Here is a 16,749-nt window from a genome sequence, read left to right on the forward strand (position 1 = left end):
AGGTGCGATCTGCGATTTCTGTTCTATAATTTATCAGACGAGCACATAAAAAGCGCTCATGTGTCCGATACCATTGCAAAGCAATGGTTTTATAAAATCGCCGGACGCATGCGCATGCGCAAATCGCCAAAAGAAACGCCTGTCTGACCGAGGCCTTAGAGTACATACGACCTTTTGATCACATTTTATTACTTTTTTTTCTTGGAGACATGCTGACCAAAAAAGCGTAATCCTGGTGGTATATTTTCTTCTGATGACGTTCACCGTGTGGGGTAAATAATTACTTTGATAAATCAGACTTTTATGGACACAGTGATACCAAATATGTGTTTTTCTTTTGCTTTATTGTTTAGATTCTTTTATTACAGAAATGGCAAAAGGTTGTTTTTTTTAAATTTTATTACCTTTCATTTTTTTAAATAATTATTAAAACTTTGTTAAACAAAATTGTACTGTTTTTTTTGTCCCCGTAGGGGACATGAACTTGCTACGGTTTGATCATTTCTACAGTATGATGTAATGCCATAGCATTACATTATACCGTGATCTGTCAGGCAATCTATTAAAGGGGTTGTCCCGCGGCAGCAAGTGGGTCTATACACTTCTGTATGGCCATATTAATGCACTTTGTAATGTACATTGTGCATTAATTATGAGCCATACAGAAGTTATAAAAAGTTTTATACTTACCTGCTCCGTTGCTAGCGTCCTCGTCTCCATGGTGCCGACTAATTTTCGCCCTCCGATGGCCAAATTAGCCGCGCTTGCGCAGTCCAGGTCTTCTCCTGTTCTCTATGGGGCTCCGTGTAGCTCCGTGTAGCTCCGCCCCGTCACGTGCCGATTCCAGCCAATCAGGAGGCTGGAATCGGCAATGGACCGCACAGAAGAGCTGCAGTCCACGGAGGTAGAGGATCCCGGCGGCCATCTTCACCGGTAAGTATAGAAGTCACCGGAGCGCCGGGATTCAGGTAAGCTCTGTGCTGTTCTTTTTTTCAGTCCCTGCATCGGGGTTGTCTCGCGCCGAACGGGGGGGGGTTTGAAAAAAAAAACAACCCATTTCGGCGCGGGACAACCCCTTTAAGGCACACTACAGACAAGGCTTTGATAGGTAATCTGCAATGGCAGCCCTTGTGAGGGGCAGTGCGGGACCCCTGAACATTGATCGGGGCATTTACTGCTGTCAGAATTGACTACGGTACTTAAAGGGTTAACAGCTCAGGTCAGCAGCACTGCTTATTGGAGCTGTTGCGGGTGGGTGTCAACTCTACGAAACAGCCAACACCTGCGTTGTATGGAGCAGAATAGACCCGCGATCCCCCTCCATATGTACCCCGAAGCTGCAGGACGCAACTGTACATCCTGTAGCGTTAAGAGGTTAACAGCTGCAGTGATCCCTTTGGTCTTTATGAGTAGAAGTATTTCAGAAATTGGGCAATATTAAAGCAATCGGCACAGCGGTATACATTCACGTGTGTCAGTTACATATGTTCTAGCTGTCAGTGCTCTAGAGCCATATACAGAATGATAGAAGAGAACAGTTGTTGCTGTGACATCACTTCTCATGGAGTTGTTCTTAAAGTCATTAGCTGGAATCCATCTTAAGACAGGTTTTTTTTCACAAATGCTGTGTTTTTTCAGTTTTCACATTGGCATTCTTTCTAGCTTTTGTGGCAAAAAATGCCATGTCCAGATGTTAGCTGTAGGTCATTATGGAATTATGAAATGCATTACAAACTGCATTTTTTTGTTCTTTATTTCCCTAACTTTTGGTTAGTTTATTGAGTGCATGGTGTTTTTTCAAAATCATAGTATGCTCTGGTTGAGATGTTTCTTCTGGTGTTTTCCTATAGGCTCCTCTATAGCAAAAGAAACAACAGACAAAAAGCACATGTATGTCAAAAAAGTGTCACCCACTTGGTGGACGATAAGTTGTTAATCCAAAGAACATTTACTACTAATATGTGAATACCAGAATTGTTGTTTACTCTAAGGCTGGGTTCACACTGGGCAGATTTGCTGCGGAAATTCTGTCTGGAATTTCACCATGGCTAATCCGCCTGCGGCTGCTAATCCAGGGGTTAGCCAGCCATATGGACAAAATTTCTAAGAAATCTCATCTACACGGGACGGCAAATCCGCCGCGCAAAGCCGGCAGAAGCCGGTGCTGCGCTGCGAATTCGCCAGACCCAGCATGTTCATTTTTTTTTCTTCTGTTGCAGCCGCGCTCTCCTCTATGGGAACGCCGGCTTAAGTGGAAGAGTGTGTGGCCAGGCTGCTTCAAAACCCATGGCTAAGTGCCGCAGGTTTTGAAGCAGCAGATTCCCAACGGAAATCACGTGTTTTTTCGCTGCGGACAAGCTGCGAGATTTCCGCCCGGAATCCGCCCAGGGAGAACCCAGCCTAATAGTTGGGAACAAATGATAGTCTGAAGGGTCTACAACTACTGCAGTAACTTAGCTCTGGAATTCTTACCAGAGACTCCTGAGTAAGTAGGGTTAAAAGAATATGTGCTCTTTGTCGAGCATACACTAGTAGACAGCCTACTATAGCCCTTATAGGGCTTTCCTTCATTGCCGGAGACTCCCTTCATTTCAGTGGGGATGGAGGATTTCCTCAGCAGCTGAGCTGCAGGAATTCCCCTGTAATGGGGAGAGACAGAGCGAGATGAAAGGAGTCCTCGGGAAACCCTCTTCATTACTGGGTTCTCCCTTCATCTCAGCACAATACCGGAATTCCCCTGCAGGGGAAAAAAAGGGAATTCCTTAGTGGGGAAAAAGGGGGGGGGGAGAGCTACAAGGTTTCCCCGAGAGCAGGGGGAAAGAGGGTGGAGCTAGAGGGAAGTCCTCTAGTCCCACCCTCTTTTCCCTTGCTATGGGGAAATCCCTGGGAGAACCCCTCTAGCTCCACCCTCTCTCTCTCCCCACTATGGGGAAATCCTCTATCCCAATCTCCACAGGGACAGAGAAATTCTCCAGCAGTGGAACTAGATGTATTCCAGGGGAGAAGGAATGAATCCCCCATAGTGGAGAAAGGGGTTGGGTTAGATGAGCGGGACAAAACGTTGGTTCCATCTAGGGTAATTCCTCATTCTCCTCTGCAGGGGAGTCCCCAACGATGAAGGGGGTTCCCTGGGGACTCCCTTCATCATCTCCCCCTCTTTCTCCCTGCTGTGGAGAAATTCACACGAGCGTATATCATTCCCATTCTCACGGCTATCCAATATACGCTACATTCACATTCTAGTCCATTCAAACGGCTGGGTGTGATGTTTTAGCAAAAAAATACGTCGCAGCCTGGAAATACCTCGCTCGGCATAAATCCTCGGGATGACTTCAAATGTCTAAAAAGAGGCACCTGCAAGCTTTTCCCTGCGTTGGACGCTACAAAACTGCCTCCCCATCCCTTTTTTCCTCCAGCTCCCATAGGAGTCTATGGGAGCCGCCGACGTATGTTCGTCAAAAGATAGAACCAGAACAATCTTTTTAACCAGCATATAATAGCAGGTGCGGATTTCGGTCGCGTATGTCCTATTTTTTACAGTGTGACGTTTTTACGCACCACATATTCGTCCATGTGAACCAATGGATTGGAAACCAATGCCTCAGATGGTCACATATATTGTCCAGCTGGGAAAATAAACCTACATAGCAGCGTATATACGCTCTAGTGAATAAAGCCTTAACCTCAATTTTTTTGCGCTCGTAACTTTGGCGTGATTTTCACGCTCGTATGAAAGAGGCCTAAGCTACTGCTGTAGATTTCTGCTCCATTGACTTCAATGCACACATACAGATTTTGGAGCAGAATTTTTTGTGTCTTTAGATGCGTCTTGCAAAAATATTCCACAGCTGTGAAAGGTCCCTGAGGCCACTCTCACACATGCGTCCAGATAAACGCTGTTCGAAACTGCAGCATTTTACCGTGATTTCGAGTGGTGCTTTTGAACACATGGTACAGCATTTAGCAGTGCTTTTTAATGTACCCCATCATTGTGATGAGGTGCGTTAAAACAGGCAAAAACGCAGAAAAATAGAACAGACATAGCTTGAAAATCACTATTGAAAGGAGTGGTAGCGTTGTACCGTGATTAGAGTGGTGCTCGGGGACACCGCGCTAATTGCGGTGAAAAGCAGCATGTCATGAGAGCAGCCTTAGGGATCTTTAACATAGAACAGAATAGGCCACGCGACGCAGTGCAAGCTACCTGCAGCCTACCTGCGGATTTTGATGAGGAATTAAAAACGGCTTAAAACCTGCCGCAATTCTACATCAAAATCTGCAGTGAAACCTGCAGGTTTTGGTGTGGAATTCTACAACTGTGGAATTGGATGGGTCTTACAATGTGATTCCGTCCTGTGTGAAAGGTCCCTTTAGGGATATGTGACAATCTGTTGAGCAATAAAAATGAGTCTTATGTCTCTGTATGTCTGAGTCTGAGAATAGTTTAATCTAAATTACACTTGTATAGATGATAATGATAAGATTCTCATGTAATTAAACCAGAAACGAGATACAATTAAATACAAATATCTCAGCTATTACTATTTATCACTGCTCCTAACTGCAAACTCTGAAAGTCTCAAGGATTCCGGCAGGTAATTGGATGGGAGAATTCACGAATTCTCCCTTTCCCTACAGGATGTAGGCGGCTCATCACCGCTTTTAGCATCATGGAATTTTTAGGTCCAAAATGCTGCAGATTTTTCTGATACGCAGCTTTAAATACCTTGTTTGGGGCTTATTCACACGAGCGTATATCAGCTGCGTTTTCACGGTTGACCGATATACGTGACCATCTGATCAATTGGATTCCAATGCATCAGTTCAGATGGCCGATTTTTGGGTGCGTAAAAATGGTCGGCCGCAAAATATAGCCGTTTTTTCGCCGGACGTAAAAGATAGTTCTGGAACAATCTTCCGGCCGGAATATGGCGGTCGGACCCATAGACTCCTATGAGAGCTGCCGAAAAAGGGAGGTGTGAGGGAATTTAGCAGAGGCTCTGCTAAACTCGATACTCCTTCCCTCCCCTTCTCCACCCTTTGCCAGCTGTTGGCAAAGGGAGGGTTGGGAACGGGGTGGGAGATTAGCACACTATCTCCCGCCCCGTCCCGCTCCCCCTCTTTGCTGACAGCCAGTAAGGGGCGGGAGTTTAGCGGAGCTAAACTCTCTCCCCCTTCCCGCTCGACGATATTCCAGGCTCGGCGTATACTTTCCGCACCTGCGCCGTCTGAACAGGCATATAAACGGGAGATAAAGCTGTGACTTAGTCACTTCTGCCTCTTGTTCATGCAATTTTCAGCCATTTTCAGCCGACCAAAAATCCATCTGCATCTACCGTTAGGGGGAGCTATTCACTTATTTGGGGTCAGCTAGACAGAACAATTCTTTTGAAAGCATCTCAAAGTAGAGGAAAAATTTTTAAAAAGCCGTACTCATTTCACCTTGTTCTTTCCTGTTGCAGCAGTAATGACGTTCTAACAATGGAACATGACCACGCAGCTAATTACCGGCCAGTGTTAGCTGGTAATTGCCTGCAGTGGTCGCATGTCCCTGGTGTCACTGACGTCATCACTGCAGCAGGAAGTAGAGAGCAACGGAGGACCAGTAACCAGTGGAAAGGGAGGGGTAAAGTGACCTGGAAAGGTGAGTATGGGTTTTTGTTATGCCACCACTTGGGGACAGAGCCAAGCAATGTTAATCACCTCAAGCCCTAGCACAGATGTGAAAGTAAGGCTGCCTGTCCACGGGCGTTTTTGTATTGCGTTTCCCGCAGTGATAATCCGGCCACGGGGAACGCAATGCACGCTTTCCATAGCTATGAAAAGCGCAGCCCCCCTGTCTATGAGCGGATAATCATAACGATTCTCTGCTCGCGGACAGCAAATCACAGCATGCTGCGAATTGCCGCGATTCTCCGCGGTCAGCCTATCTGTCAGATAGGCTGACCATGGAGATCCGTCTGCAGGCTCCTGCTCCCGGGTGGCGGAGATCAGCCGCGGGACACCGCAATGCCCATGCACAGGCAGCCTAAGTCAAACTATGGAATGCCGTAACCCAAGTGGTAATAATGACAGACATTATTACGGCATTTAAATAATGGCTAAATGCTTCCCCAATGACATGTGACATTGAGGGTTATAATGAATTCAGCAAATAATGATGTATAATGGATTGAGTAAAGTTGAACTTGATGAATATGTGTCTTTTTCCAACCTTTCTAATATTGCAACTATGTAACATCCTTTTGCAAGATTATTTATAAGCAATCTTCTGTATCCATGCTCCCTGAAAGTCAGCAACTCTGGACATTTTAACAGTGTTTTACAAATAGAGCTCACATATTTATTTATTTACACATTTCCTTGTGGATTCCATATCCTAATATACTATGCAACATTTCTGAGAAGCCAGAGTTCACAATGCAGTTTGGCATAAAAGCCTGGGGCTAATTTAGTCTTATTTAATTTGTGCTGCCATAGCTCGGTCTATGTTTAGAGCAGAAGATCCGGTCTTTCAGGTAGTTCATCCCCAGAAGCAAACTAAGTGAAATCCTTGTTTAGTGTTTACTGATGCTTATATTAACTAGTTGTAGCGTTTAAGCATCTTCAATATTTAATTAAATGTAGATAGGTAAAAAGACAGATAGATAGATAGGAGATAGATAGATGAGTTAGATAGAAAGATAGAGTTGCAAGTTGGGGTTACTTGCCCGGGATCTCTTGCTTACTTTCCCCTGCTCAAGGGTGGCAGCACCGCAATGGTGTCCAGAAACACAAGGTAAAGTCCAAATGTTGGTTCCTCCAGTGTTTATTTTAGGATAGCACATCAAACGTCTTCAGCATTCACATAGAGTCCAGCATATCCTATGCAACTTCGCACTGTTGTAGGTCACAGCGCACACAGCATCAGCATTTTAAACATAACAGCAACGCATGCCGCTTCTTCCAGCGGACCTTCCAGGAACGTGACGTCGCCCCAACAGGCGACAAGCGAGGAGCCGACTACCGCCTGTCCGCTCCGTGCTTTCGGGTCTCTCACAGACCAGCAGCAGGTCTACATAGACCTCAAGGCCTCATGCCCCATAGACCTCAACGGATACCAAGCTTGTAAAGGAGGGGAAATTTAACCTGTGTAGCCATAGCCTTATAGGTGCAGGATAACTAAACCAAACTCGGTAACTGCATTTAGAGGCCCCCTACAGGTGATTCTTGCTCCTACAATAGATAGATATGAGACAAACAGATAGATAGATATGAGATAGATAGATAGATAGATAGATAGATAGATATGAGAGATAGATAGATAGATAGATAGATAGATAGATAGATAGATATGAGAGATAGATAGATAGATAGATATGAGATAGAGAGATAGATAGATCATTGATAGATAGATATTAGATAGATAGATAGACAATGTTACATAAAATTGTATTCACATGTTCTGTATTTGTTGATTTCATGTACTTGTTGATTACTGAACACTTTATTAAGATTGTTAGGCCAGATTTACATAGGTGTATGCACATTTGCGCTGTTTTTGCAAATCGGTGTTGCGTTTTTTATTCCTTATATTAACTGGTTGTAGTGTTTAAGTATCTTCAATATTTAATTAAATGCAGATAGGTAAAAAGATAGATAGAGAATGCTACATAAAATTGTATTCACATGTTCTGTAATTGTTGAATTACATGCCCCAAATGCACAGGCAAATAGAGCATGTTGCAATTTTTTTTTGTATGACGTAATTGTGCACGAAAGATACTCACTTGTGAACAAGCCCACTGAAATCAATGGGTTCTATTCACTGCATATTGCGCACAGATTTTGCGTGCACAAATACGGTGAATCCAGCCTAAGCTTCAGTTCCTTCCAATTAGTTTCATCCTGCTTGCTGTAAAAAGCAGAGACAACCAAGGACAGAGACTCCCCTGCAGATAATAAAAAGACAAGATCATCTAATAATAACAGGTAGCTTCAACATACTGGAAAATAATAGGGTCACCTCCTTTAAAAGAAGAGCAAAAGAGCGAGTGATGATGCTTTCCTTTTGCTTTCTTTCCTGAATGCACTTTTCTTTTTGTTCGCTTTCTCTTCCTGATAAAAGAATGGACTCAGCAGCCGCCCGAGGGGCAGAGAGATGAATACAGAAATGCAGTATCAGCAACCAGATTAGGCTGTCAGCCTCCAGAGCACTTCCCTGCACAAGAACTGATAAGAAGGAAAAGGTGAATGAGAACACTTGTCACAGCAGATGGTGGACTTGATTTGAAGGAGAAAAAGGGAGAAAGGAGGGGAGGACAGATCCGCTCATGATGTACCATACAACACAGAAAGGCCTCGTCCTTGACCCATCTCACTATGTTTATTGCATGTCTACTGTAGCTACCAAGGAGAGGTAAAGAACACCTCTTGTGTATTAAAGATGCATTATCCCATTATTTGTATGGCAAAGTCTGTATATGCTAGAAGAGAATACAAAAATGACAGAAATGTCACTCATTGGTACAGGCTTTACTGTACTCTTCTGTTTCCTAATAGTTCCCTCTATATGGCTATTCTTCCCCTTCTCATTCTTACCTCTTGGTGGCCTAAAAGTCTACATTTTATATCATTGCATCATTCTTCGTCATGCAAAATTTTACAACAAACTGGAATCTTAACCAACCATTGACAGACATCATTGTCTGGAAATAAGCTGTCAATGTTCAAAATTTCAGCTCAATAGTCACCACAAATCATCATTTCATCATAGCACAGTGAAGAAAAATAGGAGAAAAAAAAGGGGGAGCAAACCCAATGAAGAAATGAAAAATGGAAGCTAAGAGCTTGGTTGTAAGGATATGATGAAAAAAGCCTTTTTGCTTTTTACGTCTTTTGAAGGTGCAGCCCACCCTATATATAACATTATGTCCAAAGGGTATGATAGAACAGTGAAAGATCAGTTGTCTTGCGCCCGGTGTCATTGACAATGTATGGCTAGTTTTGAACAATGATAATGGTCAATCTGGGCTTAAAACATGTGTGCTTGTATGGCCATAATGATCACTCAGCAGGTGATTGTTTATTCAACTGCTATTCAACTATCAGCCTACACCTTCAGGCCGCACTCACACAGCCCACTTGTTAGCGTGTTTAATGAAAACACTGTGCAAAATCTGCAGAAAATCCACTATATATACCATTAGGCTGCCTTCACATGGGTGTCACAATTGCGTGAGATTTGTTCGTTGCGAGATGCACAAATCTCGCACAAATATGAACCCATTCTTTTGAAAGGAGTCATGCACATAGGCGATGTTTTCCTGCATGGCACTGCGATGTGGGAAACAGATCGTATCTATCTGTTCTATCTTTCTGCATGCTCCCGCATCGCTGGACCCATTGGTTTCAATTTGGCCAGTGGCAGCATCGCGAGGTCTCCTATTGAAAACAATGGTAGAAACTTTGGGATTCCAGACAGCTGCAGCTGACAGCCGCAGCAGGAGGATTGCTTCTTTGTCGGAGTGATATGAGGCTGGTTTGACATGAAAATGCCTCATAGTCTCAGGGAATTCACATAGTGGGGAGCGCGATATGGGACTGTGATTCACGGCCTCAAATCGCCTTCACCAGTATTAAGTTAGCCTTAGTGTTGTATTCTGCACCCAGCCAAACCATGGCCAGACAAATTACTGGTAAAATTGCATAGCCATTGGCAACCATGGGGGGCATAGATTGGCTATGAGTAGCCAGTTCCACTGTGCCCTTCCACCCTTTACCTATTTAGAAATACAGTGCAAGACTAAGCTCTGTACATACATATAGCACTAGAAACAAGTCAATGTTATAAATACAGCACCAGAACCAAGATTATTACATAAATGCAATACCAAAACCAAGCTCATAAATCAGTACCAGAACCAAGCTAACTACATACATACAGTAGCATAACCAAGTTCATTATATAAATACAGTACTGAATTAAGGTCATAACGCAAATACACCACCAAAACTAAGCTCATAGTACTATAATCAAGTTCATAATATTAATACAAGACTGGACCCCCTTAAATAAATTTATAAATTAACCTTTATAACATGGTGGGCTTAGATACAACGACTGAGCTCTAGTATACTTCTAAATAATACAGTTACTATGTAATGTTCTCCAATACCAGCTCTACTAGTGATAGTGATTACAGTGCAGTTACCTCCAGTGATGATATTGATTTTGTCTCTTTCTGGAGTCATCTATATTCAGCTTTCTTCTCTCTGGGCCAGACCGCCATTGAGAATTCTAATAGCCATGATTCACCTCTGCACTCTCTCCTCATGCTTCTGTTGCAATCCTTATTCAACTGCCGTAGTAATAATTTCCCTGCTATGTCAAAACCTCTCTGTGCCTCCACTTAGTAATAGGACCCTGTACGTGGTCCGACCTCCTAATAAGACCCCACATGTGACTCCATTTAGTAATAAGACCCCTATGTGGCCCCAGTTATCGTGAACCCTTTAAGTAATATGACCCTGTATGTGGTCCCACTTATTATTAACTGGGGCCACATAGGGGTCTTATTACTAAGAGTGGTCAATTATGGGGTCTTATTAATAGCTGAAGCCCCATAGGGATCGTATTACTAAGACCCCATATTTACCACTCTTAGTAATAGAACCCTTCTGTTGCTCCACTTAGTAATTAGACACCCTGGGTACCCCCTGTCAGAAGTAAGGCTACATGTGGCCCTAACTAGTAATATTGCCCCCTTCTGTAGTGCCAAATAGTAATAGTGACTCTTCTGTGTCCTAAGTAGTAGAAAATCTCCTTAGAGATGCCTGGTCTGCTCTTTATACTGCAGCTGGAAGGGGTTAACTCACTCACATGCATGTTGTGTCTCTTTGTGACTACGCAGTAGAGCTTCTTCTAATCTGTCCTTGTGCAGATGAGAATAGGGCTGATCCCTCTGCACTGTGACAGCCCTTCAGATATTTGTAGACAGCTATTAAGTCTCCTGTCAGCCTTCTTTTTTGAAAGTTAAGCATTCCCAGATCCTTTAACCGTTCCTCATAGGACATGATTTGCAGATTGCTCACCATCTTGGTAACTCTTCCCTGAACTTGCACCAGTTGGTCAATGTCTTTTTTAAATTGTGATGCCTGGAACTGCACACAGAATTCCAGATAAGGTCTGACTAAGGAAGAGTAGAGGGGGATAATTACCTCACGTGATCTAGACTCTATGATTCTCTTAATACATCCCAGAATTGTGTTTGCCTTTTGTTACTACTGCATCACACTGTTGACTCATGTTCAGTCTGTGATCTATTAGTATACCCAAGTCTTTTTCACATGTGCTGCAGCTTAGCTCAATTCCTCCCATTCTGTATGAGCTTTTTTCATTTTTGTTGCACAGATGTAGTAGCTCTATTACACTATCTATGTGGTAAGTATCAGACTCTCATTACATTTTAGACAGGTGGGGCACAAAATCTTCATAGATCTCAGGGCCTATGGTAGCCTTAATCCTAGTTACCTTGCCGTAGATGGAGATAAAAAGATTCAAGAGATATTTCCATCTTGGTGTCTTACCCTGTCCTGACCCTGAAGACCACTACTTCCAGGATCCCAGAGGTGGACAGGTTTTATATAAAGAGCCGTGCACCCCGGTGCTATGCTGTTTCCATAACTCCCATAGAAGTGAATGAAAGTTAAGTAAACAGAGTAAGGCCTCATGTCCACGGGGAAAATCGGGCCCGCTACGGATTCTACATGTAGAATCTGCAGCGGGTCCCTCCTGCCCCGCGGACATGAGCGCTGAAAATACAAATATATGAGAATAAACTTACCTCCGATCCGCTCCGTTTCTTCTCTTCGCGGCGGCGTCATCTTCTCTCGTCGCGGCCGGATCTTCATTCTTCGGCTCGGCGGATGTGCACGATGACGTCGGTGACGTGCCCCGCGCATGCGCCGGGCCGAAGCAAAATGATCCGGCCGCGGCTGAGAGAGGATGGCGCGGCGCCGAAGAGAAAAACCGGAGCGGGTAAGTAAAATGTGATTTTTGTGTCCCGCGGATCCGGACGGCTTCCATAGGCTTCAATAGAAGCCCGCGGGAGCCGTCCCCGCGGGAGACCCGCATGAAAATGGAGCATGGTCCAGATTTTTTCATGCTCCATTTTTTTTTAAATCACTTTTATTGACGATCCGCGGGTATTTATCTACCCGCGGGTGGTCAATGCATCCCTATGGGGTGCGGATCCGCGCGCGGGAGAATAGTTAAAATCCGCTGCGGATTTTAATTCTTCTTTTCCCCGTGGACATGAGCCCTAACAGTATGAGTTACGCTGTTTCCACATCTGACACGTTACATTGTACTAAGCTTTTTACTTAGCTTTCATTCACTTCTATGATAGTTATGGAAACAGCATAGCATTAGGTGCTTGTCTGTTTCTTTAAAAATGGGCTATCTCTGGAGGCCTACATGTGGCAGTCAGCATGACAAGAATGTTGAGGCAGGGTAGGGCCCAGAGATAGGAATACCTATCTAAGGATGGACCACTGCATGGGCCACTGCTGTATTATTGCCCCCTTAGCTAAAATTTGCTTGTCAGTCCTTGGGTATCTGGAACTTTCACAATGTATACAAATTAATTGCAAACAAGTTATTTTTCACATAAGGTAGAAAGTGACTTGGAACTTAATACAGCTAACTGTTCTGATATAAGTATTCCTATAAAAAAAACCTTAACACAATTGTCCACATGGAATATTGTATACAGTTTTGGGCACCAAAGGACATATCAGAGCTTTAGTGGATTCAAACACAGGCAACTAAATTAATAAAGGAATAGGCGGACTGCAATACCCAGAGAGGTGATCAAAATTGGGGTTAATTAGTTTAGAAAAAAGATGGCTGAGGGGCGACCAAATAACTATGTATTAATATTTCAGAGGACAATACAGAGATCTCTCCCATCATCTATTTATACCTAGGACTGTGACTGTAACAAGGGGGCACCCTCTACGTCTAAAGTAGGGAAGGTTTCTGCTCCAACATAGAAGGGGGTTCTTTACTGTAAGAGCAGTGAGACTATGGAACTCTCTGCCTGAGGACGTGCTGATGGCAAATTCGATAAAAGAGTTCAAGATGGGCCTGGACACCTTTCTTGAGTGATAAAAAATTATATGTTATAATCATTAATAACTTCAGAAGGGTTATTGATCCAGGGATTATTCCGATTGCCAGATTGAAGTCAGGAAGGATTTTTTTCCTTTAAATGGGGAACATTGGTTTCTACCTCGTTGGGTTATTTTGCCTTCCTCTGGATCAACATGAGGGGGTAAGAGACTGAACTGGGTGGATAGGTGTCTTTTTTGGCCTTACATACTGTGTAAACAATGCCTTTCTGTTCATATGAAAAAAAAGGTCTCTGTGAAATGCATGGACTTGCTGGTTCCTCAAGATCTAGAAATAGAAACTCTTGCTAATGGATGTAGAGCCTAAACGGGAAGCTCCCCTCTAAACTCAAAATGCACTCATAGGATATTTAGGCTGCCTGTCCATGGGCGATGATCTGCGGGCAATTAATCGCCCGCGGATGATGCTCTACAAAAGCTTTCCATAGCGTTGCTTTGGAAATCGCAGTGCTAGCATCCACGAGTGGAGAATCACAGCAATTTTCCGCTCACGGGATTTAAATCCCGGCATGCTGCGATTGCCGCTATCCTCCGCGGTGAGCCTATCTATTAGATAGGCTCACGGAGGACACCTGTCAGCTCTCCTCCCTCATCCTCCACGGCGGAATATCCCTAGCAATATTCTGCCTTGGCCGTGGACAGGGGGCCTTAAGCTATCTAAATTATGTGTGATATAACAGCAATATATGTCATATAAGTATAATTGGTGAAAATGAAGCTATTAGAACTCCTGCCAGTTGCAAAAATGAAGGCGTTGTAGCTCTCTTCTCACAAGCCTACCCACTGCAGCTCATGTTGATAACACTCATTTTTATCTCAGAAGACACCAAGAGAGCCCATAGACTAAACGCTCCCATACACATTAGACTACAGTCGTACAAATCCACCAAACTTGGTGGGACTGGATAAATCTCGTATATGTGGGCTTCTCAAAGATGGGAAATGTTGAAATTCAATGTCTGATCTTTTTGTCCCTCCAGAGATAAGCCACAACCCTAAGGTTACTGCTGTTTCAGCCCGGTTTTAGCAGCACTGGCATGGGTTATGCCAGCACTTCGGCTAAGTTGAAAACATAGTAAAGGATGCTGAAAACGAAAAAAATCAATACTCACCTAGCAGGTGCCATCAGGATCCTTGCCGGTGTTCTCTATAGTACTGGGTTGGCTGCCAGGCACTTGTCAAGCCAACAGAGCATCTTTTGCTAGTGACAGGGTTTGAAGACCCCACCTCCAGCTAGAGATTGCTCTGATTGGTTGAGTTGGCTGAGTGACAGCCGGCTCGGCCAATCACAGCCATTGAATGGTGCATCCAGTGCTGGCTGTGATTAGTGCATCCAGCACTGGCTGTGATTGGCTAGGCCGGCTGTCATTCAGCCAATTAGAGCAATTTTTCACTGGAAAACGGGGATTTCAATCCCCATCACTAGCAATAGATGCTTTGCCGGCTTGACAAGTGCCCAGCAGCCGGCCCAGAACTACGGAGAACAGCAGCTGGGACCTCGACGGCATCGGCTAGGGGAGTATGGATTTTTTTCCCCTCAAGCTAGGGCGTTTAGTGCTGCCAAAAATGCGGTTCCAAGTTGTGCCGCATTTTCAGCAGCACTGAAACCTCTGCCCATTCATTTCAATGGGCAACGCAGATCTGAAAATGGCCAAAGATAGAACATGCATCGCTGTCAAAGCGCAATGTTGAAGACGCAGCATTTTGATGCTTGTGTGAGCAGCTCCATTGAAATTAATGGGAGCGTTGTACAGCGTTTAGTGCTGTGCTGAAAAAGCAGCACTAAACTCTGTACAAAAACGTCTGTGTGAGGGAGGCCTATAGCTGTTTGACTGCAGCTTTTTCCGCTGCCAGCATGTACAGATGTAGCAAAGTTTAACCCAATGCTGATAATTTACTGCAACAAGTTATCTTATCTTAACACAAGAAAAGGTATTGAAAAGGCAAGAAAATGTTTTGGACCGCAGTTTATTAAATGCATTAAGTGTCAAGTTAAACTTTACTACATCTGTAAAACACATGAACGCTTGGCTGAACAAAGCATTCATGTGTATGGGGGAGTTTGGAGAATAGTTGTCTGCCGAACAAATGTTTGACCAACAGCTATTGAAGGCATATGGGTACATTAACCTGGCATCTCCTGGGAACAAGGGACAGGAGTCCAAATTGGCACAATGCTTGGAGTAGTGCCATAGCCACCTAATTAGTGGAAGTTCCAGTGGCTGGACTATCATCAAACGTACATTTCTAACATTGGTATTCTATAAAAGTTAGTAGTGGAAAAAAACGTTAAATTCAGAGTTACTAAAATATATGTAAAGTTTGCCATAAGCAATTTCTCAATCAATGTCTGGATTTTTTTTTCATGTCTCACATAGGAGCTCAGACTTTGATCTGATTGATGCCTAAATTAGTAGTAAAGCAAATGAAAGATAAAATACATTCCAGCACTTTATTACTTTTAATTTAATGTACACAAGAAAGTCATGCAAAAGTAAGTAAAAGAAGCCAGGTGTCCTAAAAGTTGTAGCTCTTGATAATACTCATCATACAAGGGTTAAGTTAGGGCTACAGGATGATTTGGGCTGCAACATTGTGCAACCAAAGATACCTGTATAGCCCTGTGATTTCCTAATAGAAGTCAATGTGGGTCATCAAAATGGTGCAAGGTCTCAAGAACTAAATTTACCATAAAAAACCTAAATAACTTCATTTGTATAGCTTGCAGCAAAGAAGGGAGAGGGGAGAAATGACTGAAACCTTTAAATATGTTAAAGGTATAGGAAGATAAACACTAGAACAAGGGACTCAATCTGAGATTAGTTGGGACTAAGATCAGAAGCAATACGAAAATATGATTTTACTGAATAAGTAGTAGATGCATGGAAGAAACTTCCAGCAGACGTGGTTGGAAAATCAACAGTAAATGAATTCAAGCTGCCCGGGATAAGCATAGATCTATCCTAAGAGAGAAATAACAAGGAAATACAAGGGCAGACTAGATGGACCATGTGGTCTTTTTCTGCTGTTGACTTTCACGTTGCAATTTGCAAGTAACCCGACCACAACCCATAAGGTTGGATGTTTTTTAGACCTGTGAGTTGCTGTTATTTGAAAGTCGCAATCAATCCACATTTACTTCTGTTAGATTAGTAACTTGCAGAGCTGCACTGCGATCTTTGGCGACGGCTGTTGTGGCCAAAGTCCCTGTATAGTCCTAGCCTTATTCTCCTGTAATGCTAAAGCTATAGAGCACTCTTGCAGAAAAACTCTTAATTCGCTGAAACACTGCATCTTAGTTGACCGTTAGATGCCGATGATATGCCAACTCCTATCATTTACAATAGAATCACCCACCTTCTGCAATATTTATCGTAGATTCTGAGCCCAGCAGCCATGATTTCTTCTCACTGGCTTCTCTGTCAGGAAATTTGCATTTTCACTACTTAGTGCTGCGTCTGCAGCATTTAATAAGCAAAATGATATCATGCTTCATTCACATGGGGACCATAATATAACACTAAATCTAAGCATGTGAGCTGTTGCCAAATTCTGTGTGTATTCTATTAATGCTTG

At 43.4% G+C, this 16,749-nt stretch overlaps 1 long non-coding RNA gene across 1 annotated transcript; it reads left to right on the top strand.

The window, feature by feature from the left end:
• The first annotated feature begins 5,580 nt into the window (after window positions 1-5,580).
• Window positions 5,581-8,441, top strand: LOC136578780 (uncharacterized). Its single transcript, XR_010786659.1, has 2 exons — window positions 5,581-5,644; window positions 8,108-8,441. It is a non-coding gene; the product is annotated as an uncharacterized lncRNA (long non-coding RNA).
• Window positions 8,442-16,749: the final 8,308 nt, after the last annotated feature.

The sequence above is a fragment of the Eleutherodactylus coqui genome, chromosome 9 (genome assembly GCF_035609145.1).
Source record: "Eleutherodactylus coqui strain aEleCoq1 chromosome 9, aEleCoq1.hap1, whole genome shotgun sequence".
NCBI classification, from domain to species: domain Eukaryota; kingdom Metazoa; phylum Chordata; class Amphibia; order Anura; family Eleutherodactylidae; genus Eleutherodactylus; species Eleutherodactylus coqui.